The sequence below is a fragment of the Oncorhynchus tshawytscha genome, linkage group LG12 (genome assembly GCF_018296145.1).
Source record: "Oncorhynchus tshawytscha isolate Ot180627B linkage group LG12, Otsh_v2.0, whole genome shotgun sequence".
In the NCBI taxonomy this organism is placed as follows: Eukaryota; Metazoa; Chordata; class Actinopteri; order Salmoniformes; family Salmonidae; genus Oncorhynchus; species Oncorhynchus tshawytscha.
Genome location: NC_056440.1, coordinates 62,509,617 through 62,536,066, shown reverse-complemented (window position 1 = coordinate 62,536,066; position 26,450 = coordinate 62,509,617). Strand labels below are relative to the sequence as shown.

The following is a 26,450-nucleotide window of genomic DNA, read 5'->3' as shown; positions in this document are numbered from 1 at the left end:
CACAGAGTTGTTACCAGTGGAGCAGAAGGGCTCCAAGGGGCCTCAGGAAGGTGTTAACATTCAGTATCATGTGCAGGGCAGATCATGTGACTAACACACACAACACACACACACACACACACACACACACACACACACACACACACACACACACACACACACACACACACACACACACACACACACGCCGCTGTGAATGTAAAGGAATGGTAAATATATGCAGATTACAGGGTTTAAAACTGCTATACACTGTATACTGTACCATAGACGTGTCTGTTGCCACAGGGCAGGTCAACTTCAAGGTTATTGAAATATTGCAAACCGTAGTGGGAAACCTACCCATAATGTACATAACATGTACATTTGTTAGAAACAAACTAGCTTATGATCTGCAACAAGCTAAAAAAAATACCATGCCTGCCGTGGTCAAATGTAACCATTGGCATTTGAAGATGAATGAAAATCATTGATTATGTTGGTGATTCATTCACATGGTTCCAAATAGAGGAGGAGCGTGTGAGGTAAAATCATTTTAAAAAAATCATAAATCACTGATACTGCTGTCCAATTTGTGTAGTGGCAGAGAAGCAAACCTACACTTAAAACATTGTTTTGGTCAAATGTCTGCCCCTGTGGTGCTGCTTGGTGTGTGGGAATTTCAGAGACATTTTGGTTTCGGTTTTAGGGTTTTCTTTTAACTTCGGGAATCCCAAGCCACATACGATGTGTCTAGTTATTTCACTGAGGCTGCTGCTGCTCTCACTTTACTCTGGTTAACCAATGAATAGAGTGAATTCTAAACATGTAATCTGACAGTAATGTAATCTCATTTGGATCCCCTGAAGCGTCCGGTAAACACGCTGAACAGAACAGAACAACACCTCACCTCACAGACTGAGCCTCTGTCTAAACTTGCTACTGTCTCTTTGAGGTCTCAAACTACTATCTCTCTGAGCCTCAGGTCGCACAAGGGACTTATATTGAGACTGGAGAAACTGAAAAACAAGATTCCCTTGGATTTTCACTGTGTCAATTTGAGTAGAATAACAGGAAAGGAGCGATCAGCTCTGTCATTAACGGTGGCCTTATATAACATCCTTCAAAATGATTATAAACTCACTAATGACCCCTTTTGGCCTGCGTTGTGCTTCTTTGTCAACAGGTATCATTTCATTATTGACCACGCTCCAGACAGAACCCTAAACAGCAATGTGACCTAGCGCAGAAGAGGCCACTAATGTATCTACGGCAAAGACTCTCACAGCCACGCTAATTACAGTTTATTATAATTATAGGTAGTGTTCCTAAAAGCAGGGCTGCTGTGTTAGAGACAGACAGCAGGGATTCTGTCCTTCCTGAGTGTATATCACTATCCACAAGCAAAGCCATTCACCGAACCAGCTAACAGAATCGCCAATTAAGGCCTAAGTGTTGGGCTGGGCTAAACTACAGAGATATTTTTCACAAACTTATAAGCACATTCCTTGTCACACACAAATCTTAACAAACAAACTCAATTAATTGTATGAGCTTGTGTCCCTGTGTGTGCGTTAGTGTGTGTGTCCCTGAGTGTGTTCCTGTGTGTGCATGAGTGTGTGTCCTTGTGTGTGCGTGTCCCTGTGTGTGCTTTAGAGTGTATGTGTCCCTGTGTGTCCCTTTGTGTCCCTGTGTGTGCATTAGTGTGTGTGTCCCTGTGTGTGCGTTAGTGTGCGTGTCCCTGTGTGTGCTTTAGAGTCTGTGTGTCCCTGTGTGTGCTTTAGTGTGTGTGTCCCTGAGTGTGTTAGTGTGTGTGTCCCTGAGTGTGTTAGTGTGTGTGTCCCTGTGTGTGCATTAGTGTGTGTCCCTGTGTGTGCGTTAGTGTGTCTGTCCCTGTGTATCCCTGTGTGTGCGTTAGTGTGTGTGTCCCTGTGTGTGCGTTAGTGTGTGTCCCTGTGTGTGCTTTAGAGTCTGTGTGTCCCTGTGTGTGATTTAGTGTGTGTGTCCCTGTGTGTATATTAGTGTGTGTGTCCCTGTATGTGCGTTAGTGTGTCCCTGTGTGTGCTTTAGTGTCTGTGTGTCCCTGTGTGTGCTTTAGTGTCTGTGCGTCCCTGAGTGTGTTAGTGTGTGTGTTCTTGTGTGTGCGTTAGTGTGTGTCCCTGTGTTTGCGTTAGTGTGTGTGTCCCTGTGTGTGCGTTAGTGTGTGTGTCCCTGTGTGTGCGTTAGTGTGTGTGTCCCTGTGTGTGCGTTAGTGTGTGTGTCCCTGTGTGTGCTTTAGAGTCTGTGTCCCTGTGTGTGATTTAGTGTGTGTGTCCCTGTGTGTGCGTTAGTGTGTGTCCCTGTGTGTGCTTTAGTGTCTGTGTGTCCCTGTGTGTGCTTTAGTGTCTGTGTGTCCCTGTGTGATTGTTAGTGTGTGTGTCCCTGAGTGTGTTAGTGTGTGTGTTCTTGTATGTGCGTTAGTGTGTGTCCCTGTGTTTGCGTTAGTGTGTGTGTCCCTGTGTGTGCGTTAGTGTGTGTGTCCCTGTGTGTGCGTTAGTGTGTGTGTCCCTGTGTGTGCATTAGTGTGTGTCCCTGTGTGTGCGTGTCCCTGTGTGTCCCTGTGGGTCCCTGTGTGTGCATTAGTGTGTGTGTCCCTGTGTGTGCGTGTCCCTGTGTGTGCTTTAGAGTCTGTGTGTCCCTGTGTGTGCGTGTCCCTGTGTGTGCGTTAGTGTGTGTGTTCCTGTATGTGCGTTAGTGTGTGTCCCTGAATGTGCGTTAGTGTGTGTCCCTGTGTGTGCGTTTGTGTGTGTGTACCTGTGTGTCCCTGTGTGTGTGTGTTAGTGTGTGTGTCCCTATGTGTCCCTGTGTGTGAGTTAGTCTCTACATATGTCAACCAGGCAACGGAACAGCAGGGTACCCAAGATGTGATTTTTGCCATTTTGCCATTTATTATAATTATTTTATCACTATTAATAGGTCTCCCTCGAGTCATTTAATTGGTTCTCTCACTCATCGAACATTAGAGTAGTGTGGACAGATACAAGGGCACTCATATCTTCACACACATCTTAACAAACAACAATCTAGTGATTATTAGCCATACTACTTAAACAATATTTTATTGTAATTTATTAGTAATGAGTGTCAATAATGACTAAATTCCCACCAATAAACCCTTGTCAAAAAAACATTGTAAAAGCATTAGCTCTCACTGCTATTGAGCCCAGAGTGGTCTGACTGGGCTCTGTGACCATGTGTGTCTGAAGGCTAAAGCTTTGTGTATCAAGAATCAAGCTTCCATCCACAGTTGTTCGTGTGGGTAAAGTCATACCGTATAAAAACAGCTGTGATGGAATTTTAGAAATACAGACAGATCATTTGTTTGTTCAACATGGTGAGCTCTTTTTGTGTCGATAAAACGAATTATGTGACAAATGTCAGTGGAAACGCCTTTATGGACAAATATTGATATAACAACCATCTTATTGAAGTAAAGTTGGAGTCACGCGATGATATGGTGTGTGGTCCTCCCACTACGACTCGGGAAAGCATGAGGTTTATTAGGCTGAAGATGAAATAAATGATGATGGACTTCACAGGGTGGTGAAAGTGCGCAATGATCTTGATGCTCTTTTCCAATAAATATCGATGGTCTTGTGACCAAACACTATTATATTGTCAGGGGAAATGAGGACTCTCCGGTTCTTCTCGATTATTCGGTTTATTTCTCCAAGCTCCTAGCCTACATTATACATCGTGCAAATAATGTCATTATTTTCTGAATCCATAAAGAAAAATACCTCTTTGACTGACAACCCATTTAACAGCCACCTGCTGCTAAGTACTGTATATTGCGAGACAAACAGACTAACTAGGTTACTGGCAGACAGTGTCTGTCAGCTGAAACAGTGTCGGCTGAAATAGTGTTTATGAACCTTTAAAGTCTTGTGAAAAACACAACTTGGATACCATGCTGTGCCATTGCTGGAATAACATTCATGGTTCACGCTGACATCACACTCACACACACACACACACACACACACACACACACACGCCAGCACACACACACGCCAGCACACACAAAGGTAGAACAACTCTACTGTATTTCTGTTGTAACAAAGAGGACATTAGCCCAGGCTAACAAGGTGTGTTGAGTCGAGCTGAGTTACAATAAACTGACATGAGCCAGATGCTATAAGAGAAGCCATACCTGGGAAGCCCATGCAACCACACAATGATGCTAAGAGACAGGATGATAAACTTGAGAAAACATGGCTGGGTGTGAGGTGATAAACAGACATGTGCAAAGCCTAAACCCCCTCCCCCTACCACCCATCTCTATCAGCTCAGTGAGACAGACTGACAAACACACACACACACACACACACACACATACTGATCTCAGCACTGAGCTCAATTTATAAAAGTGCCCCCACAAATCAATGTGCATCAGCTTTTGAGAAAACAGTATCGGTGTTCCTACGCATTTTCATTAAAAAGAGAATACGCCTTTTAGGAGGCTTGTGTAATTTCATCTATTGATCCAAACACTAGCAGAACTAATCTATTGCAATGAATCACTGTTTGAGCAGTAACCGAAATATTGCAAACTTGCTTTAGCTTTAAAAGGCAAATATATCATCTTCACTAGGATAGTGTGAAGTGGCATGGAGACAAGATCCAATATTGTAGGAACACAAGTCCACAGACAGCACACACTTACTAGTATACACACACACACACACACACAAATACACACAATCCCATTATCCACAGAGGTTATACCAGACATTGGGCAACACATTCATTCCATAATGTCAAATGATAAATGGATCCCTTTACATCCAATAGCAACTCAATTTAGTGGTCAAATATCTGCTGTATCTTTTGCACTGCAGTTGACACACATTGTACAATTTCAACCGTTTTTACTTAGGTGACAACTTGGGTGATTGAGATAATCCTAGTACTAGTTCTCCAATATTAGACAAAGTTATCCGAGTAGTTTGAATGTCTGAAAAAGACCTGTTTTTCTTGCATCTGAGAGATTGAGAGAGATGTTCTCTAGTGCTAAGGGCCATGGGGGAATCTAGTGGTCTGTCACAAATGTGAGTTTCCAGTTCCCTGAATATACAGGAACAATTCCAGGTTCCATTCTGTAAACTTCACTTCTTCAACTTGACTGAGCCAAGTTTGGTGAACTCTAATTTCCCAGGGTTTTGTATATGTCTGCACACAGAGCTTGGGAACAGCCTACAGTACAACTGGACTTTGATTCTTAAAGAGAGTAAAGCCTTGTGAAAATGGCAAGACGTGATATTTTACTGTTCTAACAGCAAAGTTACAAAGCAGGAGCAGGAGGTTGGTTGGGTGATCAACTGTTTCTTATCCAGTTCTCCCTGATGTGGCCTCCCTTTTCCTATCATAGTTTGACAGTTCTTTCCCAAGACTCTCCTTGCCATTAAGGAACGCGACAAAGAGCACAGGAGATAACCATTCTTGACAAAGCCGTGAAAGAGTCAGTGATGATGTTGGAGTTATTACAATACAACTGTAGGAGAGTTAAAAAAGTTATGCCATCAAACTTCAAATGATTAGAATAGTACACAACGCAGAACAGAGGTTAAGGGTCAGTGGCCCAAGCCCGTGAACAGGAATATTCCAAGTTCAGACAGAAGGGGGGAGTCAGATCGCTATGATCGCCAGGACCTTTACTTTTGGTGTCTATTTTTAATTGTTGTGCTACTGGTGCTGCCTGTTGATGTAAGGTATAGAGGTCGACCGAGCATGATTTTTCAACACCGATACCGATGATTGGAGGACCAAAAAAAGAAAAAAATACCGATTATCGGCCAATTTTTGAAAATGTTTTTTTTTTGTAATAATGACAATTATAACAATACTGAATGAACACTTATTGTAACTCAATATAATACATCAATAAAATCAATTTAGCCTCAAATAAATAATGAAACATGTCCAATTTGGTTTAAATAATGCAAAAACTAAGTGTTGGAGAAGAAAGTAAAAGTGCAATATGTGCATGTAAGAAAGCTAACGTTTAAGTTCCTTGCACAGAACATGAGAACATATGAAAGCTGGTGGTTCCTTTTAACATGAGTCTTCAATATTCCCAGGTAAGAAGTTTTAGGTCGTAGTTATTATAGGAATTATAGGACTATTTCTCTCTATACCATTTGTATTTCATATATCTTTGACTATTGGATGTTCTTATAGGCACTTTAATATTGCCAGTGTAACAGTATAGCTTCCGTCCCTCTCCTCGCCCCTACCTGGGCTCGAACCAGGGACACATCGACAACAGCCACCCTCGAAGCATCGTTACCCATCGCTCCGCAAAAGCAGCGGCCCTTGCAGAGCAAGGGGAACAACTACTCCAAGTCTCAGAGCGAGTGACGTTTGAAACGCTATTAGTGCGCATCCCGCTAACTAGCTAGCCAATTTACATTGGTTACACCAGCCTAATCTCGGTAGTTGATAGGCTTGAAGTCATAAACAGCTCAATTCTTGAAGCATTGCGAAGAGCTGCTGGCAAAACGCACGAAAGTGCTGTTTGAATGAATGCTTATGAGCCTGTTGGTGCCTACCATCGCTCAGTCAGATTGCTCTATCAAATCATAGACTTAATTATAACATAATAACACACAGAAATATGAGCCTTAGGTCATTAATATGGTCAAATCCGGAAACTATCATCTCGAAAACAAAATGTTTATTCTTTCGGGTGGCATCCATAAGTCTAATGGTATAGAGAGAAATAAGTTGCTAGCTAGCCTTAAACTTATCTTATAAAAAACAATCATTCAATCATAATCACTAGTTAACTACACATGGTTTGTGATATTACTAGTTTATCTAGCGTGTCCTACGTTGCATATAATCGATGCGGTGCGCATTCGTGAAAAAGGACTGTCGTTGCTCCAACGTGTACCTAACCATAATGTAACGGCTCTCGTCAGTGGAAGGAAGAGTGGACCAAAGCGCAGCGTGGAAAGTGTTCATGATATTTATTTTCAAGAAACACTCTTCTGTTGCACAGAACGCAAGAGAAGTGACACAATTTCCCTAGTTAAAAGAAATTCATGTTAGCAGGCAATATTAACTAAATATGCAGGTTCAAAAATATATACTTGTGTATTGATTTTAAGAAAGGCATTGATGTTTATGTGTCACGCCCTGACCTTAGAGATCCTTATTTATTCTCTATGTTTGGTTAGGTCAGGGTGTGACTCGGGTGGGAAAATCTATGTTTTCTATTTCTTTGTTGTTTTTGCCGAGTGTGGTTCCCAATCAGAGGCAGCTGTCTACAGTTGTCTCTGATTGGGGATCATATATAAGTTGTGATTTTCTGTTTGGCTTTTGTTGGGGTGTTATTTACTGTTTAGCGTCTGTGCCTGACGGAAGTGTCGCTTTCGTTTTTTTTGGGATTTGTTAATTTTGTTTGAGTGTTTCTTGAAAATAAATATCATGAACACTTTCCACTTTGGTCCACTCTTCCTTCCACCGACGAGAGACATTACATTATGGTTAGGTACACATAGGAGCAACGACAGTCCTTTTTCACGAATGCGCACCGCATCGATTATATGCAACGCAGGACACGCTAGATAAACCAGTAATATCATCAACCATGTGTAGTTAACTAGTGATTATGATTGATTGATTGTTTTTTATAAGATAAGTTTAAGGCTAGCTAGCAACTTACCTTGGCTTCTTACTGCATTCGCGTAACAGGCAGTCTCCTCGTGGAGTGCAATGTAAAGCAGGTGGTTAGAGCGTTGGACTATTTAACCATAAGGTTGCAAGATTGAATCCCCGAGCTGACAAGGTAAAAATCTGTTGTTCTGCCCCTGAACAAGGCAGTTAACCCACCGTTCCTAGGCCATCATTGAAAATAAGAATGGGTTCTTAACTGACTTGCCTAGTTAAAAAGGTGTAAACATTTTTTTTTTTAAACGGTGTCCAAAAATACCGATTTCCGATTGTTGAAAACTTGAAATTGGCCCTAATTAATCGGCCATTCCGATAAATCGGTCGACCTCTAGTTAGGTAGGCAGCTACAGTAACTGAATGATGTTAACATCTTCAGGTTTTGTTTCATTAAATGTATTTTAATTCATCTGGGTGCTTGTGTCACCTACTAACACCCTGGTACTACCCGTATCTCCCGTTCTCCTCAGTCCGAGAAAACACAGAGAGAAAGGTATGTGTTGCAGATTACTCCTTTGTAGAAGTCAATAATGTGAAATAAATAAAACATCCCAAGGTTAATGCTGTAGATATTGTTATAAGGGAGTGTGAGACTATTGAAACATGTAACTTTGTTGTTTTGTTGTTATTGATATAGTTTACAGAGTGCTGAAAAGTGTTGCTGTTGCTAGCTAGCATGCCTTTTTGTGATGCAGACGGTTAGCTGAGCTGCCGACTGATGCTGGCATTGCATTATGGGAGATGTAGTTTTGGCCATCTAAGGTCTGAATGGGATGGAGGCGATTTCACATTGTAACTTGTTTGTGTTGTGTTGTTTGTGTTTTCGTACAAGAGTTGTTGTATTTTGGTACTGTCAACAATGAAAGAACCTAGCAATGTATTGGTGATGTGAGACAGGATATGTATTTTACCTTCATGCTCCTGTATAGAACAACTTGTCACAAGTTGTTCACAAGTTGTATAGAACAACTTGGAGACTGATGTGTTCCTGTCCTGTCTTTTCACAATACTATTGCAGATCAACATAAAAGCCAAAAAGACAGCCGTGGTGTCGCTCTTCATTTCTTGGTTCTCCTGTGGTACATATAAAGACCGCTACACAACCACATACTAAAGTCCCTTGACCACTATGAAGGTGTTACAAAGGTGGCATGACCTGTCAGGCTGCGGTCAAGTAATATCCACTGACGGAACTATAGAGGCCACAATGGCTTCCACCACGGTTCTAGACTAAACCATCAGCTGGCCACTGAGACAGCAGCATCAGTGGGTGTAAAGATACCGTATTCCCTGCAAACGTTGTGAGAGGGTGCTAATGATGACAGCCTTGTCAACACGTCTCTTCACACAGTCCACACATACTTTTGTTGTGTCACTCTCATTGAGTCACCCTGCCTGCAGCTCAAAATAAACCAGTATCTCTCCTCTCTCTAATAACACTTTCTCTACCGTTGGTCTGCTAATGCCTGACTGTGCCCCTGGTTTTCCTGTCCTCAACCAAAGGTCTGTTCCATCTTTAAAGTCACTGTTTTTGGAACACAAAGGAATGGGCTCAAAACAATTGAACACTAAGTACTTCTACCTCTTTTTCTGAAGACCACAACAAGAGCTCTAGCTTGTTCGAGAACACATTGCAACAAATAATGATAGAGCACACACACCAGAGAGAGAGGGTGATGTGAAGCATCCTTCCCCATTGTGACAGATTCATCAGTCAGCTGCCCTGAGTGACTCCCCTAAGAGAAGCCTCCTCCTCCACTCTCCTCACCCCCCTTCGGAGAGGTGGCCATGGCAGCACAATGGGCATGTGAGGGGGGCAGGGCCGAACGCTGCCACTCACCCGTGACATATGCAGCGTGTGCAGGCCTGTGTCCCCCTGATCTTGATCCCTGCAGGCAGGCAGAGAGAGAGAGGGGCAGGAGGTGTGGGGCCATCCTTCTCTGTCAGGGGAGAACACAGGGCCAGGCCCAGAGACAAGCTGGGAGACCCAACTATCCCTCAATCGCCTCCACCGCCACACTAACTTCTCCTCCACCTGAGATCCACAAACTAGCATAATCATATTCACACATCACACCGGATGTAATGTAAATCATGGATCACCTCTTATCTTTTCTCAAACTATCCTTTCAGATAAAATACGCCACCAATAGACCTGTTTACCTGGTTGATGTGTAAAAGTGCCTGTTACCGGGTCAAGTGTTACAGCAGTGTGTGTAGGCCTACTATACAGTAGCCAATATCAGTGGGGAGGTGGGGGGCAAAAGAAGAGGCAGCTTTACGCTGGTCTTCAGCAGGGCTGTCTGTCTGTCTGTCATCCTGTGTGTGTGTCTCTCTGTCTCTCGTTGTCACTTCTCTGTGGGTCACAGGCTCCGGCCCCACTGGGGTTGGCCTTTCTAAAAGCCACACCTCATGGGCCCGTTCAGAAGCAGCTCATTCCATCATTCTACACAGGCTTCCACAGGAGACAGGGAGGGAGGGAAGGTTGGGGCCGGAAAGAGAGACAATGAGGCTGGAGAGAGCGAGAAATGTCAGAAAATAGAGAACCGTATGCGTCTCCATATCAAGAGCTGCCTCTGTTTGAATTAAAACACAGCAGAAATACACACACGAATGAGATACTCACATCAATATCCTCATCAAAGGCAAGATGCCATTTTGTAATATATTTTTTGCTCCCAGGTTTTGAAATTCCTTTCGCAGTACACAACAAATAAGATCTCTGTTGCTCTCTCCAGCCATAAACATAAATTGCTTTCGGTGACCCTTTCAAACACAGCCCTCCCTGCTCATCCCCAGGTATGCCTGGCTGTCTGTCGATCCGTCCGTCTGTCTGTCTTTCGTTCCATCAAAAGACACTTCGAGAGAGAGAGAGAGAGAGAGAGAGAATTTTCAGCTCAATCTAACAATGCATCATATTAGCTTTTCCCTCAGTTTACCCACAATCAAGTCTCAAACACATGCCTGTACTCTCTTTCCTCTGTTTCTCAGGAATGTCTCTCAGCTGTCATAATGGAACTAAATCTCGCTGAAATGTGAGGTTAGGTTGATGTCGACAGGCAGGGCCAAAGAAAAACCTTTTGTCATAACAATGTTTTGGTCGCCACATCCCAGCTAATGAGAGAGAGGTGGGAGGCATGTGGAAAGGCGAAACTCATTACCAGTACAGTAGGAAGCAGCTGTGTGTGTGTGTAATTGACTTCATCTAGTGCACCTCCCTGTCTGCTTCACCTGCTCCCTGTGTGGCACAGCTCTCCCCCTCCTCTCCCCTCTCCACCTCCCTCCTATCCCCCTCCCCTCCCCCCTATATCACACTTCTCCTCCCTGCAATCTTTTCACTCAGCATCGCTCCCCCCAGTTTAGGAAATGGCAGCAGCAGTGGTAGCCCCCCCCAGGGCTTTGTTCTCTCCTCTCCCCTCCTCAGCCACAGCCAACCATGTTATTCAGGGATTTCAACACTTTCCATCTTCAAATGAACATCAGCAGGAAGCCAAGAGGAACACGTACAGTGTGAGTGACAATAGAGATGAGAGGGTATAGGGAAGTGGAGGCTGCTGTGTGACTGTACTATGAGAATGCACAGTATGGTATATGGTTGCTACAGTAACAGGCAGCCCATTAAGCCAAACAATGAAGTGGTTCAACAATGGTGTTTCTATTTTTACTGTGGGATCACCTTCTAGGAACATAGTTTGACGTACTGAATGACGACAGTATAATGCAGTCAGTACATCTCAGCCCAAGGAGGAAAAGCCTTTGGTGAAGAAACAATTATTGTTAATATTGTGACATGATACGTCTCTCACTGGTCTTTCAAACGTCGATTATTACCAGTCGCTGGAATGAAAAGTAATCCCCACAGTGCCAACCATATTGTGCCTCCATATTCCACAAAGCAAGCCCAACAACATACAGTATCTGCCTGGCAGCTCATTTTAAATGCCTCCTATAAGAAGAAAAACACATTTGACAAGCTATTAATGAAGGATGCTCTGAAACATTCACACATGGCTGTGCTACTTAATGGCCACATTCATTTTATTGTTGAGAGAGGGAGCCCTGGTACGACAGATGGAGCAGCCCAGGAAACAGGATACAGGATACTAAGGAAGCATTGACGATCTCGAAGCTCTTTAAAGTTCCTCTTTGAAGAGAACACACACACACACACTTGTGATTCGTTATCATCATGCTGACTACTGTTTTTTTTTAATGCAGAGTCCTCCGGGGCTCCAAAATGTGTTGTGTACTCAGACTAAACTAATTGTGTGATTATTGATCAGACCCTGTGAAGAACACTAAGGATCGATTCTACCATTCATAGGAGTGAATACTGCAATAGAACGTCAATGAAGCATAACAAAGCAGAGGTGCGTGAAAAAGACCCATGTATAATTCAATACAAGATTCATTCTGAAATGAAACAAGCGAAGGCATACTATTTCTAATGCAGCATCCCACAAAACCAAACCATCTCAAATATCAAAAGGGGAAGCCTAGAATGAAGGAGAAAATCAACTTAGCCAGTAATAGCCGCCATCACATCAGGAGAGACATGGAAATTATAATTGAATAAGTTTGTCCTCTGAGCAGTGGGTTAGATGTTTTCAGGGTGTTGGTCAGGGAGAGGAAGGACATCAGCCAGAATGTGTTCTGGGAGACCACAGGACCCAGAAGGCCACACACGCACACACACACACACACACACACACACACACACACACACACACACACACACACACACACACACACACACACACACACACACACACTGTATCAAATAATGTCTGGATTATACTGCAGCATGGCATCCGGGAGAGAGACATAACGGAGCTGAACTTCAGCCAAGTGAAACAGCCTGGACTGGGGTGAAATATAAAAGTCGTTCACACCATGTGGAGAAGATCTGAGGGCTGTGGCACAACCTCTCTCACACTGAGCAAACAGGGATGGACTGTGACTTGTTGCATTAGTGCCAGAACTATTTCTATACCACCTGCCTGACCCCAAAGACCTGTGATCTTCTCTCCTCCTTCTCTCTCTATTTCTCCCAGACCACAGAAGGTTGGTGGCACCTTAACTGGGGAGGACTGGATCGTAGTAATGGCTGGAATGGAATAAATTGAATGGTTATCAAACTCATCAAACACATGGTCCCCCCCCCCGCCAAAAAAAAAACACGAAATAATGGTAATAGGAAAAATAACTCACAATCTACAGCAACCCTTTAAAACTTCTTATGGCTGCAGGGGCAGTATTCAGTAGCTTGGATGAAAGGTGCCCAGAGTAAACGGCCTGCTCCTCAGTCTCAGTTGCTAATATATGCATATTATTATTAGTATTGGACAGAAAACACTCTGAAACTTTCTAAAACTGTTTGAATGATGTGTGTGTATAACAGAACTCATATGGCAGGCAAAAACCTGAGAAGAAACCCAAACAGGAAGTGAGAAATCTGAGGTTGGTCGATTTTCAACCCAGGCCCTATTGAATTCACAGTGGGATATGAATGAAGTTGCTCTTCCTAGGGCTTCCACTAGATGTCAACCGTCTTTAGAAACTTGAATGAGGCTTCTACTGTGTTGTGGGACTGAATAAGAGCTGAATGAGTCAGGTTACTGGCAGAGAGTCATTTCCTGGTCACGCGCATTCCACATGATATCGACCTGCGTTCCATTGCTCCTCTAGACACAAAGGAATTCTCCGGTTGGAACTTTATTGAAGATTTATGATAAAAACATCCTAATGATTGATTCTATACTTAATTTGAAATGTTTCTTCGATCTGTAATATATCTTTTTGAAGTTTTTGTCCGAAGTAATGCTCGACCTGCACGAGCGTTTGGATATGTATACCTAACGCGCTAACAAAAGTAGCTACTTGGACATAAATAAAGGACATTATCGAACAAATCAAGCATTTCTTGTGGAACTACGATTCCTGGGAGTGCATTCTGATGAAGATAATCAATGGTAAGGGAATATTTATTATATATATTTAAACCATGTCATTTCTGGTTTCTGTTAACTCCAACATGGCGGCTAATTTGATTATTATTCTGAGTGCCGTCTCAGATTATTGCATGGTTTGCTTTTTTCCGTAAAGTTTAAAAAAAATCTGACACAGCGATTGCATTAAGGAGAGGCATATCTATAATTCCATGTGTATAACTTGTATTATCATCTACATTTATGATGAGTATTTCTGTTGAATCGATGTGGCTATGCAAAATCACTGGATGTTTTTGGAACTAGTGAACGTAACACACCAATTTAAACTCAGATTTTTTTATATAAATATGAACTTTATCAAACAAAACATACATGTATTGTGTAACATGAAGTCCTATGAGTGTCATCTGATGAAGATCATCAAAGGTTAGTGATGAATGTTATCTCTATTTGAGCTATTGTTGACTCCTATCTTTGGCTGGAAAAATAGCTGTGTTTATTCTGTGGCTTGGTGGTGACCTAACATAATCGATTGTGGTGCTTTCGCTGTAAAGCATATTTGAAATCGGACACGGTGGTGGGATAAACAACAAGATTACCTTTAAAACGGTATAAGATACATGTATGTTTGAGGAATTTTAATTATGAGATTTCTGTTGTTTTGAATTTGGCGCCCTGCACTTTCACTGGCTGTTGTCATATCGATCCCGTTAATGGGATTGCAGCCATAAGAAGTTCCTTTAAGTGGACCACAAAAATATGAAATAGTTAGGTTGCTTAATAAGTGACAACAAACAACAAATATACAAATTAATATACAATATATTAATTAACAATATGGAAGCAGGTCTAATTAAATTGAATAGTCTTCCCATAAATCTTACAGGTAGAATAAACCATTTAGAATGACAAGGCTGCTAAACCAATTACCCCACCGAAGACACTCTTTAAAATAGTATACTCGGTTATAACAAACCTCACATGGGAAAATAACATTTATAGAATAAAAAGGGTGGTTTTAATCTTCCAGATTTGGGATTGTTTCAACTTGCCATGCTGGTCATTTATGAACAAAAGCCATGCTGTTATTTCCTTATGACATGTTTTTAGTTAAATGTATTAAAGAGGAACAATGGGATACATATTGAAGACATGCATGCTCAACTCCAGAATCTTTTTACGTGTCTATTTTCAAAGGATAAAGTTAAGAATATTAACAACTTCATAGTTAAGAACACTATAACGATATGGAAGGAAATTAAACATATTCTACAAGAACCAATATCACTCCCTAAATACACAACCTTATGGAAAAATCCTTGCATAGCTTTTCAGAATTCACTGATAAATTGGTCTACATGGAAAACTAAAGGCATAGAACCGTAAATGACTTGGTAACAGGAAATACATTTATTTCCATGACATAATTCAAAAGTAATTTTGGGCTGACCAATGAAGATAGTGTCAAATATATGCAACTTCAAAGTTACAAATCACAAAATATTGATTTGAAATATTTTGGACCTGAAGGGATGTTCATATGATCGGTAGCCTATACAAAACCTTGCAGAGACCATATCCAACTGACATCTCTTAGAAAAAATTAGAAACTCTTTTTTTATTTAACCTTTATTTAACTAGGCAAGTCAGTTTAAGAACAAATTCTTATTTACAATGACGGCCTACATCGGCCAAACCCGGACAACGCTTGTCCAATCGTGCGCCGCCCTATGGGACTCCCAATCACGGTCAGTTGTGATACAGTACCAGGTGTTGTTCCTATGTATGTTTGAATGTGGAGTGGGGGGGAAATATTTATAAATAAAATATGAATCAAAAATAAAAGAGATGCCCTCCCCTCCCCTCTCTCCGCTACCTGGTGGACGCCAGACCTCGTAGCCAAGGCCAGAGACGCAACATGAACCAGCCAATACCCTGCAGTCCAGTCAGCAGTGACCAGACAGAAGTCTCTGCCGGCCTAGTGCAGGTTTATTACTATCTTTTATGGAGCAGAGCAGAACAGCATCTCTCTCTCTCTCCTTCGCTCTCGTGTCCCTCTCATTCTGTCTCTTTCTTCCTCTCCCTGTCTCTCTCCTCTCTCTCTCTCTAGTCCCCTGTGTCTTCCTCTCTTTCTCTCCTTTCCTCCCACAGTAAAGACCATATGATCAGGACTCTGGGTTGTATTGACAGTAATGGCTCCTGACTCATGGGCATAAAGTGCATTTCAAAGCCACAAACATACTTAAACTCTGCAGCTGTAAGGAAATTACCCTTAAAAGCCTTTAATCCACTCTTGTGAGCTAAAAATGGTCCAACAGACATATCCTGAGTAGCACAAAAATTATACATGTAACATTATTATATATATTTTTTCTTAATACTTAATACTCCCATTTTGATGTGAAAATTTAGAATATTAATGGCATTGTCCCAGTATAATACATCTTTGAAGTATGGTAAAGCTTGAAATCTACATGGAACTTAAAAGGCCCGCCTCAATAAAAGCTAATTAAACACCAAGCCAATCTGAATAATAACAGTCACACAACTCTGTAACGAAACACACATCCTGACAACTCACGCTACTATCCAGGATGTCATTATGGGGAGTAGTCTACCTATAAAATGGAGAAGAAGAAATTAAAGGGAAGAGGACAGAAATGAGCTTTTGTTCTTGGAGGAAATGTCAATGTGCAGACGGACAGAGGACTATAGAGCAATCTGTCCTGACCTTTCATCCTATAGAAGCAATAAGCTGCCTGTTGGAAGCTTCTATCTCATTAAATTGTCAGCCAGCCCCTCTGAATGGTCATCTGTTATGGACTGTCAAATCAATCAGTTGTGCTCACTCCTCCCTGCTACTGCTACTGACAACACAAGGAAAACTACCACTACAGCCCAAAGACTAATGGTAGAGCTCTGCTCACATTCCTGTTACACCTCCTGGATTGATCAAGAAAACGGATGTAGGCTCAACCTTGTCAACTTATGCTCTTGTTAACATCTAATGATGACTTAGTGATTCTCACAGTCACAGACGAGGATATACACATATGTTTTCGGGTGTAATGTGAAACAAATCAAATCAAATCAAATCCAATTTTATTTGTCACATACACATGGTTAGCAGATGTTAATGCGAGTGTAGCGAAATGCTTGTGCTTCTAGTTCCGACAATGCAGTAATAACGAACAAGTAATCTAACTAACAATTCCAAAAAAACTACTGTCTTATACACAGTGTAAGGGGATAAGGAATATGTACATAAGGATATATGAATGAGTGATGGTACAGAGCAGCATAGGCAAGATACAGTAGATGATATCGAGTACAGTATATACATATGAGATGAGTATGTAAACCAAGTGGCATAGTTAAAGTGGCTAGTGATACATATGTTACATAAGGATGCAGTCGATGATATAGAGTACAGTATCTACGTATGCATATGAGATGAATAATGTAGGGTAAGTAACATTATATAAGGTAGCATTGTTTAAAGTGGCTAGTGATATATTTACATAATTTCCCATCAATTCCCATTATTAAAGTGGCTGGAGTAGAGTCAGTGTCATTGACAGTGTGTTGGCAGTAGCCACTCAATGTTAGTGGTGGCTGTTTAACAGTCTGATGGCCTTGAGATAGAAGCTGTTTTTCAGTCTCTCGGTCCCAGCTTTGATGCACCTGTACTGACCTCGCCTTCTGGATGACAGCGGGGTGAACAGGCAGTGGCTCGGGTGGTTGATGTCCTTGATGATCTTTATGGCCTTCCTGTAGCATCGGGTGGTGTAGGTGTCCTGGAGGGCAGGTAGTTTGCCCCCGGTGATGCGTTGTGCAGACCTCACTACCCTCTGGAGAGCCTTACGGTTGAGGGCGGTGCAGTTGCCATACCAGGCGGTGATACAGCCCGCCAGGATGCTCTCGATTGTGCATCTGTAGAAGTTTGTGAGTGCTTTTGGTGACAAGCCGAATTTCTTCAGCCTCCTGAGGTTGAAGAGGCGCTGCTGCGCCTTCCTCACGATGCTGTCTGTGTGAGTGGACCAATTCAGTTTGTCTGTGATGTGTATGCCGAGGAACTTAAAACTTGCTACCCTCTCCACTACTGTTCCATCGATGTGGATGGGGGTGTTCCCTCTGCTGTTTCCTGAAGTCCACAATCATCTCCTTAGTTTTGTTGACGTTGAGTGTGAGGTTATTTTCCTGACACCACACTCCGAGGGCCCTCACCTCCTCCCTGTAGGCCGTCTCGTCGTTGTTGGTAATCAAGCCTACCACTGTTGTGTCGTCCGCAAACTTGATGATTGAGTTGGAGGCGTGCATGGCCACGCAGTCGTGGGTGAACAGGGAGTACAGGAGAGGGCTCAGAACGCACCCTTGTGGGGCCCCAGTGTTGAGGATCAGCGGGGAGGAGATGTTGTTGCCTACCCTCACCACCTGGGGGTGGCCCGTCAGGAAGTCCAGAACCCAGTTGCACAGGGCGGGGTCGAGACCCAGGGTCTCGAGCTTGATGAAGAGCTTGGAGGGTACTATGGTGTTGAATGCCGAGCTGTAGTCGATGAACAGCATTCTCACATAGGTATTCCTCTTGTCCAGATGGGTTAGGGCAGTGTGCAGTGTGGTTGAGATTGCATCGTCTGTGGACCTATTTGGGCGGTAAGCAAATTGGAGTGGGTCAAGGGTGTCAGGTAGGGTGGAGGTGATATGGTCCTTGACTAGTCTCTCAAAGCACTTCATGATGACGGATGTGAGTGCTACGGGGCGGTAGTCGTTTAGCTCAGTTACCTTAGCTTTCTTGGGAACAGGAACAATGGTGGCCCTCTTGAAGCATGTGGGAACAGCAGACTGGTATAGGGATTGATTGAATATGTCCGTAAACACACCGGCCAGCTGGTCTGCGCATGCTCTGAGGGCGCGGCTGGGGATGCCGTCTGGGCCTGCAGCCTTGCGAGGGTTAACACGTTTAAATGTCTTACTCACTTCGGCTGCAGTGAAGGAGAGACCGCATGTTTTCGTTGCAGGCCGTGTCAGTGGCACTGTATTGTCCTCAAAGCGGGCAAAAAGTTATTTAGTCTGCCTGGGAGCAAGACATCCTGGTCCGTGACTGGGCTGGGTTTCTTCCTGTAGTCCGTGATTGACTGTAGACCCTGCCACATGCCTCTTGTGTCTGAGCCGTTGAATTGAGATTCTACTTTGTCTCTGTACTGGCGCTTAGCTTGTTTGATAGCCTTGCGGAGGGAATAGCTGCACTGTTTGTATTCAGTCATGTTACCAGACACCTTGCCCTGATTAAAAGCAGTGGTTCGTGCCTTCAGTTTCACACGAATGCTGCCATCAATCCAAGGTTTCTGGTTAGGGAATGTTTTAATCGTTGCTATGGGAACGACATCTTCAACGCACGTTCTAATGAACTCGCACACCGAATCAGCGTATTCGTCAATGTTGTTGTCTGACGCAATACGAAATATCTCCCAGTCCACGTGATGGAAGCAGTCTTGGAGTGTGGAGTCAGCTTGGTCGGACCAGCGTTGGACAGACCTCAGCGTGGGAGCTTCTTGTTTTAGTTTCTGTCTGTAGGCAGGGATCAACAAAATGGAGACGTGGTCAGCTTTTCCGAAAGGGGGTGGGGCAGGGCCTTATATGCGTCGCGGAAGTTAGAGTAACAATGATCCAGGGTCTTTCCACCCCTGGTTGCGCAATCGATATGCTGATAAAATTTAGGGAGTCTTGTTTTCAGATTAGCCTTGTTAAAATCCCCAGCTACAATGAATGCAGCCTCCGGATAAATCGTTTCCAGTTTGCAGAGAGTTAAATAAAGTTCGTTCAGAGCCATCGATGTGTCTGCTTGGGGGGGGATATATACGGCTGTGATTATAATCGAAGAGAATTCTCTTGGTAGATAATGCGGTCTACATTTGATTGTGAGGAATTCTAAATCAGGTGAACAGAAGGATTTGAGTTCCTGTATGTTTCTGTCTATACACTTATTTGAGTGTCAGTAGACTGAGGGATAATATGGGAGTGTACGTTGTGTGACAGGTCCATTATTGTCCCTTTGTCACGGCGACCTCTTAAGTGCTGTAAGGAGTTTGATCCTCTTGACCCTTTGACCGGTAGAATTTGTCTTCAGGGCACAGAGCCATCAACGGAACCTTTTCTCTCCTTCCTCATCTGACTCTCCAGCTGAACCAGTAACTTATTTGGCTTCCTAAATTGCACTGATTTAATTCTAAATGGCTATAACCAGAAAGGGATACATAAATCCTGGAAGAGTATAACTTGTGGTGCTCCGCCCATACATTTAAATTAAGATATTATTTTCAGATTCCAAGGGCATAGGGTATATGGGAGCTCCTGTTGCAAAGATAACACTTTTCTTGTTTCCATTTGCATTCCCTTTTTCCTTTTCACAATCTAGCACTCGTTTCTAAATGACTCTCAGCCCAGTCGTAGTTCTCCTTGCGAATCTCAAGGGGAGACAGGGAGATCAAGACAAGAGAGAAACACTTCTCATCCTTACTTTTTCATTTACTCTACACTATTTAACTCCTGCTCTTTCTCCTTCTCTGCCTGCGTCTTTGAGTTCAGGGGTCTAGCTATATACTGTGATATAATAGTAATATACAAGAAGCTGAGAGATGGAGGAAACAGCACTGACTCCTGCTGTTAAATGCGTTTCTGCTCTGCAGTGTGTTGGAGCCATGTGTTCAGTGAAGGGAGTGGATCCTGACAGACACCCAGGGAGGTGAGGGAGCAGAGACGGAGCCGCCGGCCAAGGACAGACAGCCAGGAGGAAGGGAAGTCATAACTCACTACTCTGCCCTGTGGCTCAAACACACACTCGCCCCACCCCAACACCAAACACTGCTAATCTCAGCACAAAAAAGAGCCCCCCAGTCCACGCTTCCATTGATCTCTTATTGTACATAGCAGGGTGGGACAACAATAATGCTTAGTTGGGATAGGAAGTATAGTTACAACTCAATACTGAAACTAGCACCAGAGCCAACTGTAAACTACACTGTCTAGTGAAGTGAGACCTGCTCTCTCTTAGTGTGCTGAGTCAGCACATAACAAACAGAGACACATGAACTGCTGTACAGTATGTGTCAGTCTTCTCTTCGCGTTTATTTGACCAGGTTGTCACGTTCTGACCTCTATTTCCTTTGTTTTGTCGTTATTTAGTATGGTCAGGGCGTGAGTTGGGGTGGGCAGTCTATGTTTGTTTTTCTATCATTTGGGGATTTCTATGTTTCGGCCTAGTATGGTTCTCAATCAGAGGCAGGTGTCATTAGTTGTCTCTGATTGAGAATCATACTTAGGTAGCCTGGGTTTCACTGTTTGTTTGTGGGTGATTGTTTCCGTGTCTGTTCACCACACGGTACTGGTTTCGGTTATTCATGTTACGCTTATTGTTTTTTAGTGTTCAGTTTGTCTTTAAAATAAACATCATGAACACTTACCACGCTGCACCTTGGTCCTCCGATCCTTCTCCTCCTCCTCAGAGGAGGAAAACCGTTACACAGGTAGATCATTGAGAACACATTATTTTACAATAACAACCTGACCTGAGTATATGAAATAACGAGAGAGAAAAGTTTCCTCAGTTTATAGTTTGATTACCTCTGCAGTGAGTCCCACCCTCAATATAGTGTATTATAAAGAACATCCCAATGGGCAAAAACTGGTTGAATCAATGTTGTTTCCACATCATTTCAACCAAAATGTGATGATGCTGAATCATTATGGAAAACTGATTGGATTGCTACAATCAACGTACGTTTTTTTTTTTTTTACCCAACTTTCAAGCTAAACCCAATGACATGGTGACATTTGTGGTTGATTTCACGTTCAATTCACATTTAGTTGACAACACGAACTAAATGCAAAACAAAACTAGACGTTGAACTGAAGTCTGTGCCCAGCGGGATATTTAATGCTCTCATTACAATAGTTAATGGCATGTTCCAGCCTGCCTCTGGAACTTAATGATGTGTAAACCTCCCAGACAAGTGAGTGCATGGCCATTGACACTGACACCAAAGTAAGCAGAAGGAACTGTCTTTTCTACTGACTACTATGAACAGGAAGGGGCTCTAGTCAATACAAGAAAAAGATGAGCACACAACCTAAAGCTTCCTATTATTTTCTGTGGATCTGTGAACACAGGTGTTTCTGGGAGATATTGACTCTTCTAATCAATGAGTACTGTGTGTGTGTGTGTATATGCATGCAACACATGCTGTTTCTATAAACCTATGCAGCTGAAACGTAATCCTCCCAACAAGATAACTTTGACCTTTTTCTCTATGCCTTCCCTTTCCTCTTTTCTCTTTCCCCTCCGGTGGGTGAATTGACTCTCCCCATGTACACACCATGAGCTCACCGTGCCAGGGCTCCATTCAGTGGTCTGCAGACCTGCTGTCACATTCCAGACTGCCAGGCCACTTCTAAAGAAGTGCAAACATCAACCGTTCTGTCAGACAACACCCTTATGACAGAGGTTGACACGTAGAGCACAACATGAGGAGAGGCCCAGCCAACCTTTATCCGGAGGATCAAAATAGGAATATTTCTAAGACGTGATATACTGCAGGCAGATTTTGGGTGTGTGACAGACGAACATTCACAGACAGACACATAGACAAACACATTTCTCTCCACAATAAACACATTAAAGCTTTTCGCGACACACCACACTGCAACCTTATACAAAGGAAACCTCAATGGAAGCTGCTGCAACATGTTAAAAAAAGCCAGATCAGGGAATGGGTGGCCTGGTGCAGTGTTACAGTATAGAGGGCAGGGTGGAGGGGAATATGAGCCCAGTGCACTACATCTCGTGGAACTCAAGACAGGGTACCAAGCTTTCTAACTTCTGCACAGTGAATTTATCACACCGTAGGCAGACCAAACCACAGACAGAAGTTCAATGGTCTTTTCATCAGTGTTTTGACAAGTCGTGAGCTAATAAACACGGCACACAGATGTTTAAATGCTCTACATCAATTGCACTGGTTATAAATGGCTGAGAACGTACGGTGCTGCTGATACTGCTGTGCTGAGAGATTTCAGCAACAGAAAGAAAAATTACATTTAAATCCATTTCTGCCTTTAGCATCATTGAAAAGAAAGAAGCCCTTGACAGTTTGGTACAAAGCGTTGATGATTCAGTCACAATTACCACTAATGAAGGAAAGGCTTTCATCACATCAATCAGGGTCAATATTTGAATGCCAGAGTGTTATACAGTAGATTATAAACTGGCTGGTTCAAGCCTGAATGCTGATTGGCTGACAGCCGTGGTATATCAGACCGTATATCACAGGTATGACAAAAAATGTATTTTTACTGATCTAATTATGTTGGTAAACAGTTTATAATAGCAATAAGGTACCTTGGGGGTTTGTGGTATATGGCCAATATACCATGGCTAAGAGCTAAGAACAGCCCTTAGCTGTGGTATATTGGCCATATCACTCCTCCTCTGGCCTTATTGCTTAAGTAGAGCTTATGTACCCTCATGTGTCTCTGTGAATGTGTTTTGGGGGATTTGCTATCCTTGTGGGGACCAGAAGTCCTCACAAGGATAGTAAAATAAGGACAATTTGTCGATCCCCGCAAGGAAAAAGGATATTTTAGGCTTAGGCTTTGGTTAAGGAAAATATAATTTTGAATAGGACTCAATTGTTTGACCCCCACAATGATAGTAAAACAAACGTGTGTGTGTGTGTGTGTGTGTGTGTGTGTGTATAGGCTGGGGCTTGTCCTGATAATCAAGTTGCCAGTGCATGTCTTGTCTGTATTAAAGTTGCAGACAGTAGCACTGATGGGCTGATATCAGGAAGGTGTCACTTTGGCAGGAGACATTAGATAGGAGCAGCTCTGTGAGATCAGAGTGGGGGAAGACATCCACCCACAGAGATCAGAGGCACGGGAAGGATCAGAACTCAGCCATCAACAACAATCTGATGGACAGCCAAAGTAATCAGAAGTAATACTGGCTAACAGCACTTTACTATAAAGCATGGCTGTGCTTTACTCTTTTAACTCTGAGCCTCATTAGATTAGGTAGTCACAGTAGTCACCCACCATTGATTTATTTTAGCATTTTTGGTTCCAGGTAGAACCATTTTTGGTTCCATGTGGAACCCTTTCCATAGAGGGTTCTACATGGAAACCAAAAAGGGTTCTACCTGTAACCAAAAATGCTTATACAAAGGGTTCTCCTATGCAAGGTGATTATAGTCAATACAAATAAATTAACTGGAAAAGGTATTTAGTAAACCAAAACCAAAAACATTTGAATAACGAAAACTATACTGAAACTATTATGTTTGACTGCAAATCTAACTAATATAAAATAAAACCACCACCAATTATGTTTAGTGATAGGTTTTTCGTTTAAACTTTGGGCAAAATATAATGGGATTTCTGTCGCTAACTCTGAAACTAAAACGAAATAATATTAAAACAAAATAGAAATGTTTTTATGAACTGAAACTAAATAAAAACTAATAAATCAAGTCTGAAAATGAACTGAAACTAAACTCATTTTCAAATAAATATCTAAAAACGAATAGAAATAAAAATTAATATTAAATCACAAAACTATAATAACCTTGCTCTTATAGATAACCTTGCTCTTATAGATACTCTTATAGAACCATTTTTTCGAAGAGTGTATGAATCCATACTTACAAAGGAGAAGTGCAGTATTAAAATTAATTTGGAATCAATGGCTAGACTTGACAGTTCATGCAGCTTTAGTATTCTGATCATAGCGATCTGATCATGGAACATGTCATGCATCTACGCCTACATTTAAATATGTCTACCGTGTCCACAGTGTGTCTGGATTCCCTTTTCCTGCTTTATATCCAAATGCCAGTATGCATTCTACAAACAGTTGAATAGGCAAAATATGATAACACAACAACTGATGGCAGTAAGCTAACTACGGTAGCTAACTAGCCAGCTAACCTCTGTAGCTAGCTAGCAACGCTAAAGGGATTGCAAATGGGTTAACATAACTCTAGCCAAACAAATCATCGTTTTTCTGAATATTAGCTATCTGGCTAGCATTTATGAGGCCAGCAAACACATTCCTCACACGCTAGGACCGTATTACCTTCAACATTATAATGAAAAGGTGCCTCTCGGTCTCAAAACACAAGTTTTCTGGAGATTTGTGGGAGGAGTGCTGATGATGTCACCCACTGTGTGAGCTTTTTCAGACAGGAGAAATCTGCACATAATGCATCCCTGACCACACAATCAGACACCAAAGTGACATTTGTGCGTCTAGACCGGCCTTTTCAATGCGATCTTCGTATTCTGATAGCATGTAAGTGTCAATTGTAGACACAACCAATGACACCTAAGGGCCAGCTCAGTCCCCCATGAGGGTACAGCACATGAGCTCATCACAAGAGAAGCCATCATAAGAGAGACCAAACCTGTAGTAACCAATTCAATGATTTATCAACACAGTTCACATGGAACTAGCAGGTCAAATTAAAACTAAAAACACAACATAAACCCAATAATTGATTGGGATCCATCTAATTAATTGATCGATGCTTGGTCAATGCAGACCGGTTTAACCTTGAGTGCTCTGTAGGCAAATGCGGTAATTGAGATTTCCCCTAAGGAGAACCATCGATCTAAAACAGAGTCCAGAGTCCTATAGCCTTTTAACACTGGCCCTGGCTGAATGACTGGCCTGGTTATAGGACTGACTGATCAATTAAGTTTCCATTGGGCTATATATCATTCAGGAGTAAGGACTCAGGACTGTGGCCAGCGACCAGCTCTCTAGGCTTGTGTCCATGAGATGACCTGAGAGAGTTGCTAATGTATACATTTATGTTAGGATTAATCTCTTTTCTTCAATTGACATGGCTACTGCCGTGGCCACAGAGAATATGAGAGCATTAAGGTTAGAGGTCAACTTTGAACTTGTGGGTCATCTCATTCATGTTATTTATTCATGTTATTTACATTCACACAAGCAGTGAGCTTCAAGGCTTGTTCCAGGTGCAACCTAAGGTCAGAGCGTCTGGCTGCAACATTTCAGACCAACATTTCAGACCAAATATTTACAAATGGGTCAGTAAACAATATCAGTGTGGATGTAAAATAGAGCTGAGAAAGGACACACTCGCCCTGCAGGTGCACAGTAGGCCTACTGCTCAGCAGAGAAAGGACACACTCGCCCTGCAGGTGCACAGTAGGCCTACTGCTCAGCAGAGAAAGGACACACTCGCCCTGCAGGTGCACAGTAGGCCTACTGCTCAGCAGAGAAAGGACACACTCGCCCTGCAGGTGCACAGTAGGTCTACTGCTCAGCAGAGAAAGGACACACTCGCCCTGCAGGTGCACAGTAGGCCTACTGCTCAGCAGAGAAAGGACACACTCGCCCTGCAGGTGCACAGTAGGCCTACTGCTCAGCAGAAATATAAAACACCACACGCAAACTCACCGGCCACGTTGCGTGCGTGAGTGTTCTAAAATAAATGTACACATACATGTTATTCAATCATTTCACCCACGCCGCTCGCACACGTGAGCGGGGGTCTGCCGAGCACTGCAAGTCCCCTCCTTATTGGATATCAGTCAAATTCAAACCCACGTGGATGCTTGAAAGACAAATGAGAAGAGATTCATTAAAGATAACTAAAAACAAACTAGGCTTCCCTTTTTATCTGTGGATTCATTGTTGGAGTAGAGAAACACACCATTTTGTATGACTCCGGGTCAAAATTCTACAAAGAACCAGCTAAAAAGTGGATGTTAGGTAAAATAACAACC

At 42.6% G+C, this 26,450-nt stretch overlaps 1 protein-coding gene across 2 annotated transcripts in view; it reads right to left on the bottom strand.

Moving 5' to 3' along the window:
* The window catches only part of LOC112263630 (protein FAM189A1), a 146,061-nt gene that overhangs the window by 100,810 nt on the left and 18,801 nt on the right, over window positions 1-26,450 (bottom strand). The window lies entirely within an intron of this gene.